Consider the following 27,406-nt stretch of genomic DNA (forward strand, 5'->3'; position numbering starts at 1 on the left):
TGGGATTCCTTTATAAGCAAGGCTGAACCCTCTAGCACCATTATCTGACCTAATCCCGCCTTACTGAAATCCCATCATTTGCCTGCACAACATGGAAAGAACTAGCACTGTTCTTAGACTCCAGACTACCAATGGTCCCTGTACACAAGAGAGTTAAGTACTAAATATTGCACATGCCCAGAAGAGGCGGCAGAAAGACTCTTCTGCCTGCAGCAGGTGAGAGACCTGCAATTTTCCCGGGAATCGGGCTTTTTCCTTTAGCCTTCTGATTTACAGAGCAATCAATAGGTTTCTGCCCATTGCTGCCACCCCCTTTAGTTTCAGAATTGATGGGCGGCAGCGCTCCAGCGCTATTGTGTTACAGACAAACTGCGAAATGCCACCGAGGCAGCGCTCGGCTGAGTCACGCACAGTCAGCACAACACAACGGGCCGGCAGGGTTGGACAGCTCTGCACGGACCTGACCGTGCCAAGGCATCCCGTTCCCACCTGTCAGCAGCCCTTGCCAATGCCATTTCTTGCCCCGCAGAGGTTTTGACAGCAGAAATTATTCTTAGGTCTCTCTCCCTCTCGCACATGCATACACATACACGCGTTTCATCGGATCACTTCTCAGCCTGCAATAGCCTTATCACACCCTCATAAAGCTGGGAAGTACTATTAAATGGGGATAACAGGAGAGGGCAAGGCAGGAAGCAGATGAGTTAGCTAAATGAGCTGAAAACAAGTTGTCAGATAACACGTCAAGACAATCCAAGTCCTTACTTCTGCTGAGGGGGCAAAGAAGCCCCTCCTGCCTCTTTCCCCCCAGCACATTCCCCTGATTAGATCTGGCTGAAAAACGTTATCTTGACTTGGCTACTTTACCACAGCATACTTGCAGCAGTAACAAGGAATGTGGGAGACAACTGGGACCATTCCATTTGGTAACCGTGCTGATCTCTATCTACATCAGCCCACCACAAAGCCATGCCCTTATGAACAACCTGACCCCTGCAACCCAAATGCCAATATTGCTCCATCTCCGGGCCATAGATTTCAACTCCAAATGGTGAAGTGCATCGAGTAAGTGCAAGCCTGCTTTCATTCAGGTTCTTCCATCTTCTTCCCTTCCCCCAGCTCAGAAGGGGTTCAAGCCTAATTCCTGCCTTCCTCATCAGATGCCCACAGCCAGAGCTTACAAAGAGAAGCCCTCCATCACATTCCCTTCTGGAGGTGCAGAGAAGCTAAACGTCATCAGCAGATGCAGGCTTGGGTTTGAAGTGCAGCAAGCCGAGTCCTCATCCAGCACCTTCTCTCCAGTGGGATGGCCTATCTTCTCCCCTCTCCCTGAACTGCACATGTCCTAAATGATACTGCAGCCACAGCACTGCCAGGGCCACTTAATACTAACCTGCAGCTTGACAAACAACTGTTTAGTGCATCATATCAACAAGTACCTGGTTCATAACTTGACACCCAATCCTGCCCTTTCACCTTCCAACACCTTCTGAAGGCATTTTCCAGGAACAACTTACAACAAACCAGCTTTCAAAGTCAAACAGACTTAAGAATGCTTTAATTACACTGCAGCAGGTGACACACCTTTTCAAAGCTTTAAGGAAACAAAACACAAACCAAAACAAGCTTCTCCTCCCACTCCTCACAGAACGGCATGAAGGAGTCTTATGGAGAAGCTTCTCCTCGACATCCTCACAGCAGGATCCTGGCTGCTGGTGAGAAAGCCATTTCCCAAAGCCATTTCCCCACTTGCTGTCTCTGGGTGTCACTGGGAAGCAGAATTTGTTTCATAAAAGACAGCCATGAAAAAACCTGTCTGCCCACCACCCTATCCCATCAGGAGCAAAGGCTTTGCTCTAGCTCAGAGGACAGCCTTTGTGCTGGCAGGCTAGGGGATATTCTGGGCAGCCAGACAACACCACATTCCTTTCCCTGTGAAACTTGTATGAAATGCTGCATCTTAGGCAGACACTTACTAGCGTTTAAACTAACACTTTCCAAAAGAGAAAAAAACCCTACACTTAATCAATATCCCCAACTGGCTCAAGTGCTCATATGTACAATGCAAGGAGAAGAGAAACACTAAGAGGAGCAAAGAGAGGGAAAATGGAGTGTTTTCAGATTAAATCAGACACATGAGAGAGAAATGACAAAATGGTCAGCAAGTGCCTTCCAAAGTCACACAGCTGTACAGGAGCTTTTTGTACCAGAGAAGAGATCTTACAGCAAGCCAGAAAACAAGCTGCTGTCTCCAAAGGAGTGCAAGGTATAGTGTGAAGAGAAAGTAAAGGAAAAGGGAAGCTCAAGCTGCTCGAGCAGCTGTAATGCTTTGACTGGAACCAGTAGATGATAAGCTGTAAAGCACATTAGCTGGATGTACGGGGTAAGTATGAACAGAGGGATCCTGCATTTTTGACTCCAGTGCCTGCAGTTTTAGCAGGAGGCTCCCTGGATACTTGGACATGGAGGACAAGGAAATTTCTTAGATGCAGGCACCATCCAGGAGGAGGAGGTCTTGCCAAATGGCAGTCTCTGCAGCCACAAGACAGAAGCACATGAGAGTTCCTTTGACAGTCCAGAAGACAGACTGGCCAGTATCTTAATTAAATTAGACTTTTGAAAAGATAATAAAAATATCCACAGTCGTATCAGGCACAAAATCAGTTACAAACTAGTGCAGACACTCACATTTTGAAGTGTATGAAAGCCAACTGACAGAGACATAAAGAAGCAGCTTCTCTCTTAGGGTCGTTGCTTCAAAATACCCACACTGGAGCAGTTCCTCACTTTCTGAGGACACCTGGCATCAGCTCTGGCATCACAGCCAGCTCCAGTGCCCAAGACAGGGTATCAGACTGAATGGGTCAGTGGGTCCCACAGTGGGGCAGTGTCTCTGGCACTTCACCATGGACATAAAGCAAACCACACAACAACACACGAATCATGACACGCCACACAATGATGAACCAGCAAGATGCCATGGTAAGAGGCTTGGAAGAACCACTGACAGTAGACATGGTCTATCCAGTCAACACCTCACTCATTTTCATCCATCATTTGTGTTTATCTTATGTAACCAAAATAATGAAAAATCCAGTTCTGTGGTATTTGACATTGAAGTTTGTGCTACCCCACTGCATCAGCCTGCAACCTAGGTCTCAAATGCACGAGTCCTACAAGAAACAGGAATAACTTGAATTCCTACAAGGAATAACCTACATATATCAGGAAAGTAGATACCCCTACCCAATAAGGATGAAAGATCAACAGTTCTCTGGGGCAGAAATGTGGCTTACAACAAAAACTCATGCGAGGGGACTAAGAAGGAGGTTTGAAATATAAAGCTACATTTAACATAAAGTTCTTCTAGGGAATGACACTTCTGCTGTGCAAAACCCAGCATGGCCCATCTTTACCTGAATGGCCCACCCATGGGGTCTGATCAACAAAAGTGCACATTCCACTGCTGAGGGACAGGCCAGACAGGCAAAGGCAGGTGAAACTGAGGGCCTCTGTGAGACTTCTGTGACCTCCACTCTCCCAAGGCACAAGCTGGAAGTCATTGCTCCACCTTTTATAATGAAAAATTGAGAAGTTTGGAGGGGGGGAAGATCATGTTCTATATTTGAGATTCTGTGAGCTGAAAGGGAATAAAAAGCTGGTTGAAGCCTAGCTCGGCTAAAAAACCCTATGTGCAGACATAGAAACAATGCTCATTTTACATTAGAAACCAGGAAACGAGGTGGAAGGAGAATGCAAGACAGCGCTGTGTTTCTGCATTAGGGTTTTTAAGTACACTGCAGGATTTCTGTCTCAGAGTACTCATTGAGTTACATCAGACTGTAATGGCCTGTTGATTTTGAGAGATTATGGCAGCGCTGCTGATGCAGGGGGAGAGGAGATGGAAGGAGAGAGAAGATGTGATGCATCAGCCAGCGTGCACACACATTTCAGATGATTACCCCTACACTCCTGTGCGAGAAAGACACGGCAGATTCACAGCAGGACCAGGACCAGGGGCAGACCGTGCACGGGACCCTGTTAGCAACCGGCACAGACACAGCAGGCGGGTTTTTGCCCCTCTGGGGCAGCAGATGCCAAAAGCAACATTTCTGCAGGGGAGTCCCATCCAGAGCTGGCAGGACAGAGCCACATGGCATGGCAAGCATAATGGAGAAGGTCAATCCCGTGTTCAAGGTGTGCAACGTGTTCCTGAGATGGATTCAATCTCACTCTGTCAGGCTGACAACTTTGCTTGCCTGCCTATTTCTCTCTCCTGTATTTCACAGAAAGATGGTATCCTTTCCTTTTCCTTTCTTTGCTCCCGGGCACAAGCAATCAAGAACAAAGGATGAAAGAAAAATGCAGGGGGGGATGGGGGGGGAGTGAGGCGGGGGAGGGACATTTGAGAGTTAGGGAGCAATCTTTAGCAGAGAGAAGATAATTTAAAAAAAAAAAAAAAAAAAAGGAAAAAAGAGATGCAGAGGCTTAGAAAAAAAAACCACAATATGCAAATGAGGCAGAACAAAAATCAGAGCTGGGGAAAAAAAATAAAATCATACTAAACCAACCCATGTCTCCATAAGCTCTCCGTCTCTCAGACAAGGAGATGCCATTGGGGTGAGGGGTTCCCACACCCTTCTACCAACCTCCACCTCCAGCAGACACCCGTGGCTCACTGCAGGCAGGCAATCTACCCTCTGGGGCATAGCAAAGGAAGGGAAGAGGAAAGAGTAAAGCAATTCTGGAGCAGTGAAAATCCTTGTTTTCTCTCTGAGGTAGGGAGCTGTGGGGCAAACAGAACCAGCCAGGTGCTTCTAACACGATGTCTGTCAAACAATCTGATTTCAAGCTTCACTGGAGGAGTCCCTCAGCAGCTGCTTTAATCTACTGCAGCGCTTTTCCCCCACAGCAGGCAGCATTCCCCTTGTGCCTCCTCCACTCTTCCACCAGGACAGAGGTCCCACAGGAGCAGAGACCTCCATCTCAGCTGGCAGCAGGTTGCCTCACAGACTGAAACACCTCAGGCCATACCACAAGCTAAGGAGGATCAGGCTTGAACTGGAGCTTTCCAAAGGGCATCCAGCTGCACAAGGAAAAGCAGGATTTTGCTCCTGCAGATGACATACTGTTGATGCAGAGCCCTCACACTGCTCAGAGGTGGGCATCAGCAAAGGTGGCTTCTTCCCTCCAGACCATGGAGTAAATAACTCATCCATCAGCTTGATCATTAGCGACACCGTAGCTGGTGGTGTGTTACGACACACCATAGTGCAGTTACCCTTCTACTCATCATCATTTATTTCTTCTCCTTCCAAGGTATGGCAAAACATCAGTGCGTGCTCCTCAGCTGGGAACAGCGAGACCTGTAAAAGGGAACTAGGAAGCAGCAGGATTCCTGGCTTTTAGACAAAGTCTGGGGCTGACTCACCTGAAATACCAATTTTTAGCACCAGGAGTGCTCTACTTTCATGTGAACAGCAGCAGCTCCTCTGCTCCAGCTTTCTGCTCTCCTATTTGTCCACGTTTCTATTTGAACCATTATCTGTTTGTCCAGTTCTGCCTGTGAACACCTGAAGCTAGGGACTATAGGCTATAGGTTGGTCCTAACAAAATATTTTTTAAAAAATCTATCAATAGCAGAAACATGGCATTGCTTTTACTTATTACCAAGGAGCATCACTTTACTTAGTAAATACTAACTGACTAGAAGTACAAGTCACAATTGTGTTGCAAAGGCCAGTAAAAAAGCAATTTCAAGAAGCTGACAAATTCCACACCAAAGGCATCTAAGCTCTGGTGGCATGTGTGAAAGCAAAAGCTAAGCCTTGCACCATATTTTACAAAGGACTGTGGATATCAAGGTAAAGCAAACATGGGAAGCCGTGCTGGTATTGAGGGCACTCAGATATCTAAGAGGAAAACAGCAAGAGAACAAAAACACAATAGTGAGAGGACAAGGACAAGAGAACAGTAAGTTTTAGCAGAGATTTCTGCCATGCAGATTGGTAACTCCAATCAACTGCAAAGGTCACTTGCACCTCCAGAAACCAGAGTGGCTGCAGGCACTGGCTGTATTTCCCAGGAACTCCCTTGCTCCCAAGTGTGACTTCCCCACCCCACATACCCACAGGGAGGCAGAGTGAGAAGATGCATGATGTCTCAGTTCACATCTTAGCCAGGTCTGCGTCCCCATCAGTAAGAACTGCCACCACAACTGACACTAATTGGTTCTCTTGTCATGCTGCAGAGGTGACACAGACCACATGGGCACAGACAGGAAGCCTCCCTCTCCCTGGTCCCCTCAGGTCACAGCTAGGTACCCTGGTAGCACAGTGTGCATGCATAGCTGGTGTTGCCACGATGTGTGATGCTTGCTCGGTGAAAAAAGAGCATCACTATCTGGAGCTGTTGAGCCTGCGTCACTCACTGCAAGAAGCGGGGGGGGAAGACAACTACCAGCTTAAACCAGATTTTACTGGTAGGAGCATCACCAGAATCCAGGCTCTCAGGGACTTTACAAGGGATCCTGAAACATTACCAGCTGCAGTTGCAGCCTCCATATCCTCTGTCAGCCTGGAAAAACAACAATTAGCACACGTGTGCATTAGTGCATGCATGTGTTTGCATGAGCCTGCGGTGAAAACATACACAATAAACAGTACAAGGAAGAAAGAGATTGTTGTTTGAAGCTCAAAGAAGCTATTTGTAAAAATCTGTGTGTAACTGAGAATGAAAAAAAGGCAAAAATTACTTTCATCTTTCTGTGAGGCAGAGGGGGCAGGGAATTAAGCACACACACCCCCCAAAGCAATGCCCAGGAAGAATTATGCTGCTCGTGATAAATGCACTTTTCTGGTTCTGTGAAAAATCTGACATAATGAAAGTACCTTGAATGCAATTACTGGCACTTGTTTAGCATGGCAGGGCATTGCACTGCCACTGGGCTCGCTCCTCTCTGCTCCCAATTAGCATGCCAAGTACTCCAGCCACACACATGGGCTCACGGGTCAGGGATTGGCGCGGAGGAGCAGCAAACAGCTACCTGCCCGCCAATGAGGGAGCGAGAGATGTGCTGGAAAGCTCCAGCTTCCTTCATTTTACATCCTCCCATCCCTATCACACTCTTTTCCTCCACTCCTCCAGGGTCTCTGGAGGCAGTGATAAAAACCGCAAGCTCTCCCCCTCCTCTCTCAGCTGGTCTCATTCACGGCTCATGGCAGACCCGGTTTCCTCTGGGGACTCACTAATGAAGACGGCCAACGTTAATCTCTTTCCCCCTCCCTGACGGGTCGATTTATAGTTCCACGGAGAGTCCTGGATTGCAGCCAGAGGGCTTGACACATTCTTCTTGTTCCAAGACGAAAGGGGAGGGGGGGAAGAGACAGGCGCGCGCACACACACACACACACACATTTGTGATTTGGATTCAGCTGGAAGATGCAGCTGGAAAACCTGTTTACCTGTTCTGAAACGGCAGCTGAAGGGAACAGTAGCCAACAGTGCCTTTGTATATATGTGTACACTCCAAATATCTTTGTGTTTCCATAGCACCTCTTCCAGCCCAAAGACCCCAAACCACAGGGATCACTCCCTCATCACCAGGATGAAATAAAGCATCAGTTGTGTGCCAGCAGCATTACCCGTGAGTCATTAGGAAAGGAAGCAAATGATAACTTCTCCAGGATAAACGGCAGGGGGAGGGAAAGGGGAAATTTTAGACAGGCAGAAAGTAATGAACTGGAATTTGGCCAGGACACTGAGGTTACTGTCCCCTCATCTCGTGAGAAGTGGAGTGGGATCTTTAACAATCGATTGATCAAGACCTCATCTCTACCTCTCATCCATAAGAGTTTCCAGTACTCCTTGCAGCTTCTTCAAGAGCAATGCCGGTGCATGGGCTCAGCTGTGGCTCAGGGAGAAATGCACCCCTCCGGTACCCCCACCTGCTCTTCTACAGCACTGCAAGGCACTGCCTGTACTGGAACTCATCAGACCCGTCACTCCCACAGCTGCACCTTCAAATGAACCAGAGAGAAGAAGAGACTTGGCTATTTTTCTACAACTGAGCTAAGAGGGAGCATCCCTTCCTTTCCCCATGTGGCAGTCTCTGCCGTAGCCTTGTCGGAACCCCTAAGCTGGTGCTATTTGTTCAGCTCAGCTCCCCATGCACACAGCGGACTGGCCTGTGCTGACAGCACAGCTCTGCTAATAGGGTCAGTCAGTGAGCTACTGCTGCAGAGCCGCAGGGGAGCACAAAACACTGCCTTTATTCCTGTAAGACCTATACATTACGTCCTCGCCCCCGCCCCCTCAGGAACCGAGTGGTGGATTTAAAAGGAGCACTGTCAACTCATTTAGGCCCATTATTTTGCACTAGAAGAAATGGCCTTTACAAATCTCAGTGGAAGCACACTCCCATTTCATCTTTAGGTAATCTTGAAGGTTTCAATTGCAGGGCTGTAAACCACAATGCAAAAAAGCACAGACAAATAGATCAGATCAGATATGAGACTGCCCAGACACAGAGTTCCCCTTGCCAAGCTGACTGCAGAGCAAAAATAGAAATGAACACTGCACATAATTATAGTATTTTACATTTCCACTGCACTTTCCATCCTGAACAATCCCCAAATGCACGCACATGTGCACGTGTGTGCGTACAGAGAGGTAGGACATTGGGAAAATTCACTTACTTGTGAAAAAACCAAGAAATTTTAGTCCAGTGGTAACAGCTTGTACTGAACCAAAGCCTTCATTAACACAAACACACACACACACAAGCTCATAGAAAATCATTATAATGTGAAACAAGACTAGCCAAGCCACAGCAATCTGTAGATCAGCAGCTCCAGCACTTCTGCTGCTGCTCAGCATTTCCCCCAAAACAGAAGATTAGAAACTGATCTTTTATTAGCTCTCGCCCTCTTGTTTCCCAGCAAAGCCCAAGGTGCCAATTCCACTTTGCTACTGCAGGGCAGGGGCAGCTCTGCAGCTGTCGATCCACAGATTTCCTTTCTCCCGCTGACGAGTGCTTTGCAGTCTGTAACAGGCACATCCCCCAGCCCCATTTTGCAGACAGCAGAGCATCTGAACAGGGGAACTAAAGCCAGGGACAGTGCCCAAACCACAGTGCTCCTCTTTCCCTCCTGACAAAACAGCCCGTACCAGGAACAAAAGCCTGTTCTCTACTTTGTGCCACCCAAGCAAGGATGAAAAGAGCCAGGAAAGAACACTTGAAGATAAGCAAGAGCAGAGACCTGATGCTCCAGCAGAAACCTTCGACTTTGTTAGAAGGCTAAGAGACAGGGGAGAGAAGAGCACACACCTCAGCCTGGGATGCTGGGTCACTCCTTTCTCCTTCCTGTGTGTCTGTGGCAAGTCAGTCTTGTCTTCCACATATTAAATATCTCACAGTAGTTTTAAACTCCCATCTGAGCACACAGGCGTTTCAATGCTGGTATGTGGCCAAGCACATGAAGAATAGGGGTAGGAAGTTCAAGAGGAGACAGAGAAGGAAGCAGCTCTGAAGCACTACAAAAATGAACTAATAGGTCAGAAGCATGGAAGGAAATAGTCTGAGGTTATGAAATGATATAACAGCTGGCTTGAGAAAGCTAGTTGTTTGCTTTTTTTTTAAATGAAAAACAAGAATCTCATCAACAAAACAACATAATCGAGTGTAGTACACAACTACCTGCTCAGGGAAGAGCCTTAGCCCTTACACTAGCACGAGGCCAGTATCTGCCTTTGATGCCACTCAGAAGAATCTGTTCACTCAGCAACATGCTGCAGTAATGTCTAAAGCTCAGTGAATGACTGGCCCATGCCTCTCTTGGCAGATATTCTGAGGAAGAAAGACATTTTGTCAAGGACACTGTAACAACACTCTCCCCTACACTTAAGGAAACAGTCGTGGGACTGCCATCATCCAGAGAGGACTCCAGGTTTTAATAAGGTCACATCTGAAAGAGCCCCACCTAATAAGCTGCATGGAAGTCAATTTATCGACCTCAACACATGAAGTTGTGGTTGCAGGGTGTGTAGGTAATTCATACCTGATGCTCAAGGCCATCCCCTCTGGCTAAAAATGGGAGACCAATGCAATTTCTTAAATTTAATTTAATTTAGTAATCCAGTGCTTTATTCAGAAATGCAAGGAAGAGCCTGGTTAAAACAGGATTTTTATTTTGACAATGTCACTTTAACAACAAATAGCTGGCTGCTCAGTTCCCTTAGCAGGAGACAGCAGGTGCTCAGCTGGCTGATTTAGCAGCAGCCACAACTGCCACCATGAGCGGCTGGGTGCAGTTCACAGGCTGCAATTCCCAATTCCCCCGATGCAGACTCCTGAGGAGGGGGAAGGGCTAAGGAAGTGAGAGGAAAAGCAAGGGGGTGAGCTTGGGGTGAAGTGTTACTGAATTAATGAACAAAGCTCAGCGCCACTTCCCTGGGACATCCTCACTAGCCTGACGGGCACCTGTGTGAGCTGCCTTCCCCCAGCCTTGTGTGCACACCTTCCTGCAGAAGGGAATTCAAAGCCTTCCACCCCTCCTCTCCCCTCAGGAAACAACATGCCCACTTTTTACATGCATGCAACACCAGCAAGACACTCCGTGATCTTCTGAGACCTTCCCCAATGGCCTCATTTTATGGAAACCAGTGTCCTCAGTAAATAACTAGAAAGCAGGAAGACCATGTTGTACAGCCTTGTGCCTACAGAAAATCAGGGCTATGGAAACACATCTTAGAAGAGGGTATGGCACAGCTAGAGGCCTGTGGCAGAGATTGTTAGAGGCCACCTTACAATCATCTTTAAAATGAAAAATAGATGCACGTGCATGTGACTTTGTGATTTGGTTTTTGTTGCAGTTTGGCAATTGTATTTTTTAAAACATACAGCATAAAAATGTCAAGACAAAAATTCTTGCCATTTCCTTTGCCTCACCCATCTTGCCCATCCAGCAATGAGAATTTTTTCTAGACTGAAAGACTATGAGAATCGGTGGGCCAAGAAAATGGTTATCTCCTGAACAGTGAGAAACTGAAAGCTGTGTTGTTAAAAGGGAATGGGATTTTACACAGCTCACAACAAATTCTGGATGGTCTTCACTTGATTTTGCTACTGTCTATACCAAGACTTGTATTTATTGAGTTGTTTTAAGCTGCAGAAAGGCAAAATTCTCTTACCTGCTATTAAAGTATTAGAGCTCACTGAAACATCCATTATACCTCAGCAGCAGTTCTCTAAGGCCTCCAAAAAATTAAAACACAGAGCACACATTACTCTTTATTGCAGCCTTAGATATATCAGGCTTGATGACAGTACCATTTTTTAAATCCATTCTGATGGGGTGAATGGGGGAGATAAACTGGTACAAGCCTAGTTTAGAACAAACATTCCCTTTAGGTCATCTGTAAAACTAATCTAGACCTAACACTAGAAAGCACACTCAAGGACAGAAACAAAATCCTTCCACTTTTTTTTATAAGCATACTCTCAGTGGAAGAGGTTTGAGTAAAAATAATAATATATCAGTATATTAGCCAACTGTTATTGTTGGCTACTCAAGCAACGTAGGACTTCAACAACCCACAATTTACAGGGCTGGGAGCCTGGTGGGTCCCTGGTTTTTATTTTGTGCCAATTTGCATTCAGTCATGCTCCTGGGTAAGTGATGATACCGTCAGCAACTTCAGCCCAGCTGAAAAAGTGGGTTAAGAAAGCAGTGGACACTCATCAAAAACTAGGTCTTGCCTGCAGAGGGGCACACAGGAGAGGCAAGCTGAAGCACTTTAAGTGGATGGATAAAATGACATAAAACACCCGTATGGACAGATTTATACAGAATACAAATCTATCCCTGATTTGCCTTCTTCACTACTAAACCTATTTTTACTAAATCAGCTGAAAGCTAATTTCAATCTAAATAAGGGTATGGTCAGATTAGCCAAGCAATTGGGTCAGGGCAGACTAATAAGTTGTTGTCCTTTCAGACAGATATCAGTAACTCACCATATGTGCTTCCAGTCTTCTGCAACACAAAGAAACTTACAGTATCCTCAGAGAAATCTCCCACAAACTGTTTTTGTGAGACTTAAAAATCAAAGGGGCCAGTTTGGCTGGGAGTCAGCAATCTGGTACGTTGGCAGGGGCAGGCTACAAAGGATATCCTAAGAGTTGCCAGTCTAGCACTATTTCTTGGCTCCAAAATTAAATAGACATAAAATTCTTAATTTTCCCCCAAAAATACAGCTTTGACCCTGTAGGGGTGCTGCGTCGGGAACACCCAGAGAAGTTGCCACCAAGAAGAGGCATGTCTGCTGTGGGACGTTTTCCAGCCACTCAGAAACAAGGAGCCAGGCAAGGGCTGTTGCCAATTCACACACGCTACTCCAGGACTGGGCAGTGACTCAAGAAAATTGCTTCCTGACATCCTCCCAGCAGTGACCCCAGCCATGCACCTGCCTCAAGAGATGCTAGCATGCCTTTATGGCTTTGACAAGAGATGCCTCACACGTATTGGCTTTTTTACTTGGAGAAGGGCCACCAAGCCACCTGGGTTCAACACTGGGTGGACAAATCTCCGTCCAATGTAAGTGGACATTGAGAGATGAGCTTGTCACTGAATACAGGGGAGACACAGAGCTGGCACAGTAGCTGTTTCTTGAGGAACAACAAGTTGCTGGCAGCAGGGAAAACTCTAGTTTGCTGTCTACCTGATTTTCAGTCCTTCCTGCCCTAGGGTTACATCACCCTTGACTGGGATTTTGTAAGAATGAGAATACAAGGACAGAGAGAAACGTCACTGCTCCCCCAACCATCCTGCACCAGGAGCCAGCTGGGTGTGGACTCAATCCATTGTAGCTGACCATACCAAAACCCTTCCAGCCAAGCTGCCAACGTGTCACGGGCACCATTCTCTCCTGGCAGTTCCATCCATTTAGCACACACCAAGTGCCAGGGCTCCTCGCTGTGTGCTCTCTCCCCCTCTCACCAGGGCTATGCAGCATTAATGTTTCACCAGTGGCTCTCGCTCTCCTCACAGCTCCATCAAGCACATCTCTGCTCCGACCTACTGCCCCAGGCAGCTGGCTCCTGACCCCCAGAACCCACAGCTGCCCCAGCCTGACTGCCCCTCAATCCCAGCAGTGCCCTGCATGCCTTTGGAACAGGAAAGCAGCAATACCCCTCACTGCCCCAGGCAGCCAGCTCGGACCACCAGACTCATCCTGCCTGCAGCTTAACTGGCACATTAAGGCTGGAAGGGGAAAATGCCCAGCACCCGCCCTGCATCCCCGCCAGCCCCCTCCCTTCCCTAGCTTGCCACCATAGCGTAAACCCTTTTGTTTCTCAAAAATATTTCTCTGCAGAAATACAGCAATTATTTCAGAAAAATCTCGCCCCTCACCACTGATAGAAATACCATAGTCTGAGACAGTAGCTCTCTTGATGATTGCAGGCAGTGGAATATTCCAGAAAAAAAGGAAGATTTGGGGAGGGGGAGGGGAGGAGGTATCTGGGATCCAATCTTTCTCTCCCTGCCAATCCCCTCCATCTCTAGCAGATTTCATTTTTATCAACAGGATTTCTGTGAAATTTTCCCTCAATCCTCCCTCTCTCCCATTTCAACTCCCAGCTAAGCTCAAAGGTGCACAAGAATAACATGCTGCCACCCTTTTCTCGCAGGCTGGACAAATAAGTCTTCAGCTAGCCACATGGAAGCCATTAAAAATATATTAACATACCCAGCAGGGTCTGTCACTTTTTCTTTTCCTCCTCCCCCTCCCCTTCTTCTTAAACACAGAGAAGGAAGAAATCTTGCCACAGTAACAAGAGGTTTTCATCAAGTCTCATTACCTCAAGCGCAGCCGCGCACCACAGCCCCCACAGAGAACAGCCTTCGGTTCCCGCTGTCATTAAAGGAACGAAGATCTTAAACAAAAATTAAACCCTGGACAGTATGAAGTTGGGAGCACATGAATGGATCAGGCAGGGAAGGGTATGAGAAAGCCAAGGGGAAGAGCAGGAGCAGAGTCACCAGACAGGGCACCTCTCTAGCAGCTCGGGAGGGATGGGGCAGGTTAAATGTGTCCACAGAGAAGGGCAGGGGGAAGCATTTTCAACATTTCAAGCCAGCACCAAGGTACGTTGTATTTCCCACACTTAGTGACACAACAACATCCTGGGATATTAATAAGGCTCAGGGTGAAACCAGACCAGCAATCATGACAAAAAAGCACAAAGCTTTGTCTCGGTCTGTGATGTTCCATGAAAGGACGATTTTGCACACGTTGACACATGCCCATTTCTACTCCAGGGGGTCCTCATCCCTTCCAAACAGCATCGTGTCCCATGCATCCTGGAGCGGCTGCACAGCACATCTTAACCTGCAGCAGCTGCTCTAAGCCTGAAGCAGGTGGCTGCTGGTGTTTAATAGCTCGGGAGGAGGGTTTGAAGGGCGGAGGCAGCAACTCTACATTTAAACAAGGGATTTCTGTACCAGGGGGCTGTTAGTCAAAGGGCTATCAAGTCAAAGTGCTCTTAAACTGTAGTTTTTCAAGTATTTCTTTGAGCAAATCACTGGGTTAAGCAGCTTTCCTCTCCACCTTGGCTACTTTAATCCAGATCAATTCCCTGATCCAGTTCAATGTGCAGCAGCACGTTCAGCTGCACTGGCACAGCTGAACAGGTAGCTGGGAAGCAATAGCAGGAACTGCTGAAAACAACCCTCATAAAACAACACCCTCGGATTCAACAGGCATGACACTTAGACCCAGGGGAGCAAGACACTGCATCCAAACCCCATGAAAACAAAGGGAAGAGGGATACTTCATATGTGGTTTAACAGGGAAGAGATGAGCTGAGTCAAAGAGGACACAAACTAAAAATCTGGTGACAGTGTGGCCATGTTTTATGCACCCTTAGACAAGACAGAAGTTTTACTTCTCCCATGCGAATGGAGAAAAGCAAAAAGCTCTCCCTTGTGCAGTAGGCAGTACAGTCAGGAAAGGCAGAGCTTGCAGAAGAACCAACAATGGCAAAGCACCATGTGGAAAAGTGGACAAAGATCTCCGAGGATCAAGGAGGATAGGAACCCACAGCTGGTGAGGAGGAAGAACTGTGTGGGGACACCAGAGAAATAACTCACCTGCAGAGCGGTGAGGAGCAGAAGGGAGCCAGGACATGAACTGGAGAACACAGAGGCAGGATGAGGACAGAGAGGGCCCATGTTGGGTACAGAGGAGGAGATCAGGCGAAACACTAAGAAAGCAACTTCACATCTCTGGTGTCACAACCATTTTGGTTGTGAACAGTTTAATGGGTCATTGTCCAAACAGTTCATACATCCCCTGGTTCTAGAGTAATTACATTCATTCTTTAAAAAGGCATCACATAACAAGGTCTACCAAAATTATGGAGGCAGATAGGAGTACTGACTATACTAGAAACCAACTAGAAAATAGTGTAAATTTCATAATGATACGATGCAAGTCAAAAATACATTTGCCTCTGCAGCACTGAAACGTGCTCTACTCATCCCCCCCCTTGGAAAGGGAATGCAAGAAAGCGAGGAGGTTCAGCAACAAAGAGAAGAGACCTGAAAAGTATCAAATGTTTTCATGAAGTCCACATGGGCAAAACAACAGCCATGTGCTGTGGAGTGAAGTCTTCTAGTGCCTCTATACTACAGCGCATACCAGGGCTGTGACAGTGGGTGCACGCTGCTCTCCCCAGGAAACCTGTCCATCTGCTCACAGCCAGCCACAACCTGGCCTGACTGCCACCAGCCTGGGAAGAGCCACTCCACGAGGAGCTAGCAAGGCAGACTCTTCACCCACAATTGCCAAACTGGATACACTGCATACAGGGTCTACACTGCTGAGCCTCGTGGTTGGTATTTCCACAGCGTCGCAGATGAACAGCTTGGCCGGGTTGCTCTTCCTTGCTGCTTCAACATAAGCAGCACAAACTCTGTCATGTAAAAGAAACCAAAAGCCCTGCTTTAAACTGACTGCAGGAAAATATTGGAGTCTTACCCGCACTTTCAGATTTGACAGCAACACAATTAGGTCATGGGATAGCTGTAACAGATTCCTTGGACTTGACTCTATCCAAGGTAGCGACGCAAATGCTGCTTCAGTGTCTATTTCCTTAATTGCCAGCAGCCTGGATTCCTGAAAATGGACTCAAATGACGAGTCCGTCTCAGATCACAAGTCAGGCCCTTGATGTGGGGTCCCAGATCTCAACTTCTGCAACAGCCCCCAACAGCAGCACTAAGGACAGTGGAGTCTGAGCCAAGGTACAGCTGCCTACAGTTGAAACAGGCCTACAATAAATGCCAGAGGAGGAAGAGAAGCAGGCTTTAAGCAGCACATGCAAGGAAGGCACTGGTATTGACGTAGGCTAAGGTCATCCTAGGGACCAGCAGTCTGACACCCACAATTAAAGCCCAATTAAGAAATGTTTCCTGACAGAAAAGTCTATTAGGTTGTGAACAGGCTCCCATGGGAAGTGGAAGAATCCTCATCCCACCTCTCTGTAAGGAGCGATGGGACAGGCAATAGGCAATCAAGCCCTAAGACCAGTGAGATTGCCTGATATGGAAAGTCTTGTAAGATGCCTCAGAAGTAATACAAACTTTAGAAATTTCCTCTGCCCCTCCAGCAAAACATCTCGTCCCCAGTTCTGCTGATACTGCTGCTTGCAAGGCAGCACCATGGACTACATCACTGCAGCCTGGGTCATATCACATATTTGGAGGACTGGGGCTTCTAACCCACAGCAGGTAACTAATGCATGCTACAGCACAGTCCTGCCAATGGCTGCACCCTAAAACCAAGGGGATTATGGTGGTACAGGACAGGAATGAGAGGTGAGGAAATAAGAATTTCTCAGGCCATGCTACAGGCATCTTTCTATTAACTCTGTCTGCATGAAGCAATGCAAAGAAAGGCAGTGGAGGATGCAACTAGGATGGAAGGTGTTTACTAAACTATGATTGAGTATGGTCAGACCTGTGTAATAGGATATGGCCTAACATATACAGATTATCTTAATTTACAGCAGACAATATCCCTGTTGATAATATATACAGTATCAAGTAAGTGCCAGTTCAGCGTGTCAGAAACTAACTTAAGTTAGTTAGTTTGAGGTCTGAAAGACTTGTTCAGTTTATACTTCATTTAACAATTTATTGCATCCCTTATATATTTCCTTTTTTCTGTTTTTTTGAATGCGAAAAGATCAACTTGGTTTTGAACTGTGCAGATCAACAGGAATGCTTACTTTGCCATATTTAAAGCTAGCAGATGCCTATCTCCTATTTGGTTTGAGGGTTTGTTGTTTTTGTTATGGTTTTTAATGGGTTTTTGGGTGGGTTTTTTGTTGTTGTTGTTTTTTTGTTTGTTTGCTTGTTTGTTTGGGGGTGTGGGTAAAAGGTAGTAAGGGTTCAAAAATTAATGTTTCACAAAGTTAAAAATTAATGTCTTAACTTGTAACACACTTCCCCTCTCCCACAACACTGGTTGCAGAAGCTACCCAGGACTGACACCACTCATGAAGCTCCATATGGTTCTGCTTCTCCTCATTTTTCCTCAGCCTAACAAACTTTGGCACTGCTCAGATTTTCCTGGTCCTGAGGAAACAGGAGAGATTCCAGCAACTCCAGTTTCTCCTTCCTTCACTTTTACAAAGCTCCCATGGTGCCATCTGAGAAAAACCTATTGTAATGGCAAAGCATAAAGGCAAACTTGTCTGAATACCACTGGCAGTGTACAGCTTTTCATACTGCATTCAATATTGGTAACAATTACTTATATTGCATTATATTTGAAGAACTTCAGTAACATCAGGGCACCTCAAGCTCAGCACAACTTACACATACACCAACAAATGTCTGTGCCTGACTAACAGGCTAGTAAAGTTTTTTAAGGTAGAAAGGCTTCAAAACAGATCGTCATTTTAAAGCACCCATGAGTTGACAACAGTTTGTACAATTATCACAAACCGCTCAGAAAAAGCTTCCAGTACACCTGGGAGGCAACCATGTACACAGTAAGTACCCTGTATGCACCATAACTCAGCAAGTGCTTTTTGCAGCTCCCTTCTACACTCAGTCATGAAGGATATAGATCATTTCAGCCTCCAGCTACAGAGCTTTAGCTCAGAGAGTAGCAGCTCACACTTTCAGCTCTGGAGATCCCCAGTTCAATCTGCTGCATGTCAGCCAAGAGGGCAGCTGTCATATAATTACAGCCACAACTTTGCATGTGAAAAAGTAGGGAAAGCGAACAGAGATCTTATTATAGAATTCTAGTTGCAACCTGCAGAACAGCTCCCTATTTAAAGTAACTTCTTGTAAAGAGGAGGGAGAGGGGGCCAAAAAAAAAAAAAAGGAAAAAGAGGAAAGAAAATCTTTCAACTCAGCTTCCCAATTCCCTCTGTTTTGCGGAACAAACCAGTGCTGCTTTGCAGTCTTTTGTTCCAAATGCATATGTACACTAGATGAAGCACACAAGTGCAGAGCCAGGAATAAGGCTCTTGGCTTATCAGTCCAAAAAGGAGAAAAAGTAAAAAAAACTCTCATTGCTCCAACTGAGGCATTTGAAGTACAACAAGGCATCATAGCTTCTTCCTGAACTACAACCATCCCGCAGCAGCCAACCCACTTAGTTATTCAATTTAAGTACTAAAATTTTAGATCAAGAAATCTTAAGTCAGTTGCATCCTGTTTTTTCCTTTAAGCTTTACATACAAGTTCTTAGGAAGATTTAACAGAACAGAGAATCCAGGAAAAGAGTATGTTTGAAATACAAAGGTACAAAGCATAGTGAAAAACTCACTCTTAAATGAAAAGTTATTTTAGTGAGCGCAACATAAAACAATAAGACCAAGTTTCTTCTTATCCATTCATCTTTCTGCAGATCCTTCTGCACACAGAGTCGTTTTTGAGCCAAACTTTCTTCCAAGCCAGCACAGTCAAAAACTACATTTGAAACAATGTAATCCAGTTTTGAAGAAACTGGGGGGAAAAAATCAGTTTTCCCCCAAAAACAATTCTAGAAACCTATTTGAAGCTTAAGATACAGATTCCTTGCAGAACATTGCTTTCCCCTCGACAGTTCCTTCCATCTGTCCATCCATGACCCAGCAGTACAAAACCTGTGGATCTCCCACTGCATGAGGTGAATCAGCCCTTTTGGACCACAAGTAACAAATGGAAGCAAACTCTCCAACTTCCTGCAAACTACTTACCTGCTTACTAAATACCACTTAAGTGGACTAATCTGACTCAAACTGTTCAGTACCTGCCTGCAAGAACACAGGCTTGCTGAAACACCTTAACTAGTTCATGCATTCTACACCACTGGCCCTCCAAAGCTCCCTGAAACACACTGCCATGCTTCCAAGAAGATCTGATTAAGTACCTGGTCTGCAGCCAAGCTGGAAAGTGCTCAGGTAAATGCTAATGCCAAGCACAAACCTGCAACAGTAAACTCCAGAACAGAATTCAGCAACACTTTGTATTTAAACCAGTTGAGTTCTCTGCTGACATCCTCTCATCAGCCTTGTTTCTGAAGACCCCTTCTCATTTGGTCTCCCTTCAAGCAAGACCTACTCAGGAAACACACAAACTAGCTGACCATCTCCCTCCCTTAAGAAGAGAGTAAGGGAGAGAATAAAGGACATGAAGCCCAGTTTTGAAGAAAGCTACATGCAGCTTCAGCAGCACAGATGCATTTGGGGTTGATTATGGACATGCAGCAAAACCCTGGCTGGGGTTCATCCCATAGGAGGAACCCATAAAAAAATTCACCTTCCACTCACCTCCTGCAACCGAGGAAAGCTCACAAACATCTGAGCCACACTTGTCCAACAAAAGCAGTACAACCCTATGCAGAGACGACTGAAATGAAACACCATTATGCTATTTTCTGGTATTACTCCTGTGAATTCAGCATTGCTAAAAGGTTCCAGATAGACATGCTCTGAAGACCCAAATCCTCTGCCTACCTTGAGAACACATGCAGAGGGAACAGCAGCAAAACTTATATATACATGCTTTTCTCTTCCAGCCTCTCAAGGCTGAAATGACTGACAAAGGTCCAAAATGAGGAACACACATAAATTATTAACATTGCACTAGTAGTCTCATTGTTGCTGTAACAGTCTAAAGACTTAACAGAGGCAGGCTCTGCAGGGAAATACTACTTTACTTCAAAATCATTCATTCAGGAAAACTTACAGAGGAGAAAAGAATCACACTGCAGCACACTCTGTCAAACCCCTCAGCTTTAAGACCCTTCATTTTTAAAGCAAAAGCAATTTTAACAAGAACAGGAAATTTACGTGAAGCGTAAGAAGCTTCAGATTTCAAGTGAGCAACACTGGAACAGCATTACTTCCGGACACCAATCCCAACACACACATCTTCTCACGCCTGACCTGGAAAGCCCATCCCACTTCTGACAGCCAGGTAAACATTCTGTTTCTGCAGCCTCTCTGCTGGAACAGCCAAGTGGCATACCAGCGAGAAGACAATGGGGAGCCATGCTCTACCAACTGGAGGGGAGCCAAAACGCCACTTCAGTTTGTTTCATGGAGTGCAACCTGTGCTTTACACCCATGCAAGGCTCCAGATTCACATTCCCACCAAGCTTTTGTTTCATTCCAGGTCTCAGGCAGTACCTGCTGCCACAGTGGCCACGTGACCACAGGCAGTACACAGAGAGACACAGCTTCCTCCTGACATATTCCCTCCTCTCCCTTGTTGCAAGGTGAACAGTTCATGCAGTGGTATTAGTCTGTTTTATATTAATTTCAAGAACTAGGACAAATAACCTGAACTTTGACATTTCTGGAAAAAAAGTTAAATTATTTTCATCTCTCTTAGTAATCAGAATAATTTATTTTTCATTTAAAACATGAAATTTCCCCCCCAAAATATCTGAAGTAGTTACTGAAATGTTTTCTTTACCAAAGCCTGCAAAGCCTCAACACTATTAATAACATTTTGAATATAAAGAGGCACAACTTTGCTCCATACCGACAAAAAAGAAAAAAACCCAGTCAAATGTTCACACAATAAAGCCATTAATTTTTAAACTAGTACTTTCTATTAAAAGTTTTCATATTTAAAAACCCAGAAAGGTTTGCAGTAACTCTAGACACTGATGGGGACAAAGAAAAAACAGACCCTACCCCCAGCTGGATGGCATTCCTCTCTTTGGGTGCAATGTGGTAACATTTGATTGATGCATCTGATCCATTCCAAAACTCCAGGCGTTGTTTTGATCATCAATGGGTAGAATCCTATTAATTTTCAGGGGGAAAAAAAAGAAAAACAGAAAAACAGAGTAGAATATGGATACAGGACACAGAGCACCTCAGGTTTGTCTAGCAGGTCCAGCTGATTTAGCTAGATCCACAATAATCAACAGATTGAAGACTGAGTTGATGACAGAAACTCACATCTACCAGCAAAAGCCCCTTTTTCCCTTCCACCCTCTTTCTGTCATTTCAGCTCAACCCAGTCTCTCAACACAACCTGGAACATTAGTCCCATACCAAAGGAAATGAAATAGGAATAGGGAAAGGAGTGGGAAGAGATAAACCAGGGTAAATAGGGATAGCATGAAAAGCCCATTGGCATGCAACCAAGAGCCTACACAGGCCCCTGCTACAGCTGAAAACAGGAGATCAAGCACGTACGAGGAGACAGAGGGAGAGCAGATGTGGGAAGAAGGTTCAAGTGTCCCTGGGCTCAGGGGGTAAGAAAGGGCAGCAGAGCACAGCAGTGAGCCCCAGCACACGCAGTGATCTCAGCCTTCAGCAGCAGCACCAGGTGACCCACTGGCTTGGTGTCTGCCATCACAGGCATTTCAGTATATCAATATTGATATTGTACGGTACGAGCAATGTCATGTGAACCTTCCACACCAACTAAGGCTTCCCAGTCTGCCCATAAATTTATTTGGCTATCAGCCAAACCCAGATCCACCAATACTAATCACATTTGCTCTGAAATAAGCCTCCACTCACAGTCTTGCAACAAACAGTCGCTGTTGTTTCATTTCAGCGCTGATGAGAACTGCAAGCCCTAAGGACCCAGAAACATGAGAGGTGGCACAATTCTAAAGGAATTAACCCATTCCAGAAGCAGACAGAAGGTGAGTATCTGACCCTTCCAGCTGGCCAGCCGACACATCAGACCAGCCCACACATCAGACTAGCCCACATCCCATTCAATTGAACCTGGAGACTGGTACTTTCCCACTAGAAGGGGAAACCTGGCTGAATGGTCAGCAGGACATCAGGAAAATACTCCTGGTCTAGCTGACCAGCTGCCTGTTTGGGAACACAAGTTGCACAAAGGTCTTTGGACACCCTGCTGTTCCTTGGTTGTTCCTTATATCTGTTCTGTGTTCCCAAGTCTCAGGAGGATTACCAGCAGGGAAGTGCTGGGTGAGGAAAAGCAGAAAAGGCAAGAACAAGCTGATGTACTGCAAAGGGAAGGAAGCAGCAGGTTGAAGATGGGATTTTACAGTAGAAAACTGGTTGCTAGAGTGTAGAGCAGAATCTGGGGGGAACAAGAGGTGCTGGTCACAGAAAAGAGGCAGGCAAAGGCTTGCTACTACAGTGAGCAGGAAAGGCCTGTAGCCCCGGGCTGATAAATCAGATATTGCTGCCAAAGTCTCACACCAGCCCCTAAAGCCTCCAGCACTGACTGGGAGGCTCCACATCAAGCAGGATCTGCCACAAGTATGTCCACCCAACAGCTTCAGGTAGTCAATTAAGGTACCTCCAGACCATTAAGTGCCCTGATAATAAGGACACAGACCTTGAATTCCACATGACAGGTCACTTGGAACTCACACAATGAGAAGGATACGCTGCTTTGCCCAGCCTACACAAGGACCACACAGCTGCAGCTCGTGCCTCCCTTAGGCTCCTCAGAGCCAGCGGCTGCATTCCCAGCCAGCCTGCCTTTGTAACCAACCCCCTGCCCACCAGGAGGGCCTGAACCCTGCACCATCAGCAGTGAAAGCACAAACCTCCACCTCATGCTCTAAATAATTAAACTCTGTGGGAGCATCAACAGACTCATAAAACCCTTACACAGACCAAGCCAGTCATTAATGGGGGTCAAAGATGAGTGCTCTATTTTTTTTAAGAGTGCTTTGATGCGTGGGGAGAGTGATGAGAGGAGATGTTCATTACCCTTCTCTGGTACCTGATGAATTTTTCCTTTCCTGGCTATCAACACCTCCTACTTCCACCCAAACTGGAAGGTGTGTTTGGATGACATCTGTGCTAGCTGGTCACCTGCAAGTAGGGAAGCAAGGGGCCTTGCTGAGCAAAGCCAGGCTCTACCAGAGGCTCAGCTGGTGCTTATTACGAGGTTTGGGTTTCCCCAGGGCCAGTGCAATGCTTTAAGTCATGCAAACCACAACCTCACACACCGTCTCCCCTACAGCAAGGCATGGAGCAGAGCACAAGGCAGTAAAATATGTCAGGATTATTAGCTTGGGCTCAGAGCCAGAGCTGGGAGCTGCCACAAGGGTAGGGAAGCTGCCTGCAGCCCTGCAGGTCAGCAGGAAGGAAGTGGAAGTCCCCTGACAGGCAAGGAGAGACAGCACGCAGGAAAGGCAAGCCTTGGCTGAGAAAAGGTCATAGAAACACTAGTCTGACCCACCCCTCCTAGCCTTAAAATGCATACACACATACATATATATATACACATACATACATACATATATACACACACATGTGAGCTTCTTGCTTCTGTGCTGTGTTCAGACATTTTAAGGAGAGGTCTGCTCTTCCCATTCTATCTACATTTCCCCGATCCATATCAGCTTTGGGAATGGTTTCTTAGACTTTCCATCAATGAAAGCCTTGGGTGGAAAGAAGGAAAAGCCGGCAGTTTTGGGGAAAGGATCACCACAGACAGAAACACCCCGAGCAGCAGGCACGGGTGTTGGATGCTCTGTCAGCACCTCTAATTCCAGCCTGCACCAGCCCAGCCTCTGCCTGTTTGCTGCATTTGCTTTGTGTGGAAGAGAGGCCTCAGACTGGAAGTGGCTCCAGGATCTCTGCTACTGTGCCAAAAAAACGACTGGTGTAGCGAGGCCAGCTTCTATTTATTAATTGTAAGTAGAACTGATAGATGTCCACTTTTTCAGGTCACTAGAAACCTTCTCCCAACAAGTCCCAATACTTGGACATTCAGAGGGAAGTTAGGAGATTTACACACAACATCAGCACTCATCTTTTCCATCATGGCAAAAGCAGCAGCTGTTACTTCCCTCATTCTTGGAAATAAGGGGGAAATAGCTAGGAATCAAGCCTTGGCACCTCTTCCCTCTCACCCTTTGGCTACCAGAGCTCCTGTTACTATTCAGGGCAGAAGTGCTCCACAGGGCACACATTCCAGGGGGCTGAGCCATCCCACGTGGCCAGGCTCAAAATGGCAGACAGCGATGAATAGGATAATTAGAAAGTACAACAGCAACCACAACATAAAAACAAGCAGCTTCTATTACAAGAAACAGTTCTATGGCATGGCTAGATCCATCACCCCATATGCTGGGTTGTGGTGGTGCCTCAGGAGCCTGCTGCTATTATCAGTTTGCAATCACATTTCAGCCCGTCTTTCTGCTTAATGCTCGAAAAGCAAAGCTAATCAGATTCACTCTCTCTTTCTGCTTAATGTCTCCAGTTCTCAAGCATGCTCTCTACTGCCTCAATTGATCTTCAAGTAACACCAGCCAGGAGCATGCAATGCAAACAAAAAAAAAAAAAAAAAGGAATTACCTATTAATTTTAGTCCTTCTTTGCACCTGTTTTGTCTAAAATTTCTTCTACGCTTGATCTTTGCAAACAAAAGTCAGGAAATTCCCATTTCCCCCTCTACACTATACCCAGCTCCCATATGAGTTCCTTTCTTCAAACTGCTCCTCCAGTGGTATCTGGGCAATTAATTACAGCACAGACCTCTCGGGCTTCCCTCTTACTCTCTGGAATAGCTTTTTAAAATATTTGCTGGCTAGGAACCTCCAGATTAGGATGCCTTCTGCTGGCACTGTAATAGCCCCTCTTTGTTAATCTATCTGAAATGACCATCACATGCTCTGCTACTCCCTCTCCCTCCAGTACTATTTAATTACTACAGTCCTACACAGGAACTCTTAACATGCTCTCAGCATTTCAGGTCTGAGGACAGACAGGACTCCAAAAAAGCTGCTTTTTAACTGTATTCCTTCACTCCAAAGGGCAGCTGGAGCATTGCTGGAGTCAGCTACAATACCTGGATCTTTATTAGAGCAACCATCACAAGAGCAGATAAACTGCCCCCAGACAAGGCAGATTGCATGAAAATCCAGCAAAATGATCCAGGAAATCCAGGAAGAGACTGGTTTACAGGAATACCCATCATCATGAGGAGAAAAATCACCCATCACAAGCACAGTAGAATATTTGCCAGAAGAACAACAATTTTAAAAAAAATTAAAAATCGGCAAGTATTTACATGAGAAGAGAAAGAGAGGTAGGTGGAAGACAAATCTGCCAGGATACATATCTCTATCCAGGAGGAGTGGAAAAAAAGGGAGACTGCAGAGATGAAACCCCAGACAGCCCATCAGCTCGTGCATCTGTACACATTCCCCAGCTAATACCCACTACACCAATCAGAACAATGGCAGCTCCAGAGAAGACCACGATTATCCAAGCTCCTTCACTAACATCTTCCCCAGAGGCTGCATGCATGTGCAAAGGAATGGAAAAAACCCATACCTCTCAATGAGATTACTTCCAGCATTTTCTATATTGCTCCCACTCTTACAAATGTGTCTTTTAAAAAAATATTGCAGCTGGCTTATAAATGTGTCAGTTTTTAAAAAAACCCAAACATAGCCTTGAAAACAAAGACACGTTGTACTCACCATATCCAGTGGCATCATTATTTAATATCAATGCACTGATTCTTTCCTTTATTCACTCCATCCTTGGAACACAAAACCACTGTAACAGCCACCCAGTGTATAATCTTACCATTCAACGTGACACAACCCTACAATAACCTTTCTTTTGCCATGTCTTTGGCTACCAATGAGAAGAACTTAGGTTTAAATGCTTCAAAAACCCAACCCAACTACAGTACAGCATGAAACAAATCTCTAACCCTTAAAGCTGGAGCAAATTCTCTCATCCCTCCCTGTGACTTTCCTGACTTGAAAATGGCTGCACAAACATTTCTAATTTGCGTACCACACCAACTGCAACCTGCCCCTCCTGCCAAGTGCAGCCTCTGGGTCAGTCCACACATGCACAGGCTCACTGCATCCTGCTGCCTCTGCACACTGCTCTGCACTGACATCATCTCCACCTTCATGCTGTACACAACTCACCAGACAGGCACTGTTTCTGCTCCTTTAGCCATAAGGCAATAGCTGTAGGCCAACAGATGCCCCCATCTCATCTCCAAATGCACACTCCAACCTGCACAGTGCCCCTGCTAAGCAGATGCTTGGGCACGTGTCTTGTTGGACACACGTCCTCCCCGCAGCCAGCATGGGCTAAAGCAGATACACCAAAACATCAGTGGCAAAGCCAAGGCAGAAACACCATCCCTGCCAGTCAGCAGATGCAAAGTTTGCCTTGGCCAGTTCCCACAGAGCCTGAGCTTCATCACACCACTGGAGCAAGACAGCACTATTCTACAACACCACAGCAATGTCCTGCAAGGCCTTCCCAAGTTCTGCTGGTGTCCAAAAATTAGTTAGGCAGCAGCACCTGGAACAACTGCAAGCCACAGTTCAGAGAAGAAGAAACTTCCTCCTGGTGCCACAGTACCCAGCTTCAGGCCTGGCTCAGCATGGCATGCATAAAACTCTCCAGACGTTTCCTCTCCTTGTCGTTTACCCCAGAGCACCTGGCCCCACCAGCTCCTGGGTCTCGGTCCAAACAGCCACCATCACCAGGTTTGGGGAAGAAGCTCTTTTACAAACTTGGCCTACAGCTATCCCACCAGGCAGTTTCCTTTTGCCCTCTCATAAAGAATGATTACAGCTACTACTTTTTGAGCCTGTTAATACATGAGCCTAATAATAATAATAATAATAATTCTTAGGCTCCCAGCAATGGGCTCTCAGGAACTACAGTATGTCTCCAATTGTAGAGACAGTGAAACTCAACCTTTTCCCTTTTTTCCCCTTTTTGAAAATACTGCTTGGGAATGAAGTCAGCATCTGGAGGCACATGAGTATATCTGAGGGACAGAAGAGGTGCAGGGGGGAAGGGAGGGATCTGAAAATGAAAGCTGAGGGTGAGGCTTCACATTACAACTGAACCAGGCTAATAGGTCACTGCTGCCAGAAAAGGGGGGACCCTTTTCCAC

General features: G+C 46.1%; 1 protein-coding gene across 2 annotated transcripts in view; it reads right to left on the reverse strand.

Moving 5' to 3' along the window:
- The window catches only part of TCF20 (transcription factor 20), a 131,135-nt gene that overhangs the window by 98,181 nt on the left and 5,548 nt on the right, over positions 1–27,406 (reverse strand). The window contains exon 2 of one of the 2 annotated variants that reach the window (XM_041481434.1): positions 21,208–21,318. The exons of the other annotated variant lie outside the window; for it this stretch is intronic. The gene's annotated coding sequence lies outside the window, so the exon portion shown is untranslated. The remainder of the gene's footprint in view (positions 1–21,207; positions 21,319–27,406) is intronic. 2 annotated transcript variants of the gene reach the window in all.

This window comes from Pyrgilauda ruficollis, unplaced genomic scaffold, assembly GCF_017590135.1.
Source record: "Pyrgilauda ruficollis isolate IOZ18807 unplaced genomic scaffold, ASM1759013v1 scaffold56, whole genome shotgun sequence".
Classification (NCBI taxonomy): domain Eukaryota; kingdom Metazoa; phylum Chordata; class Aves; order Passeriformes; family Passeridae; genus Pyrgilauda; species Pyrgilauda ruficollis.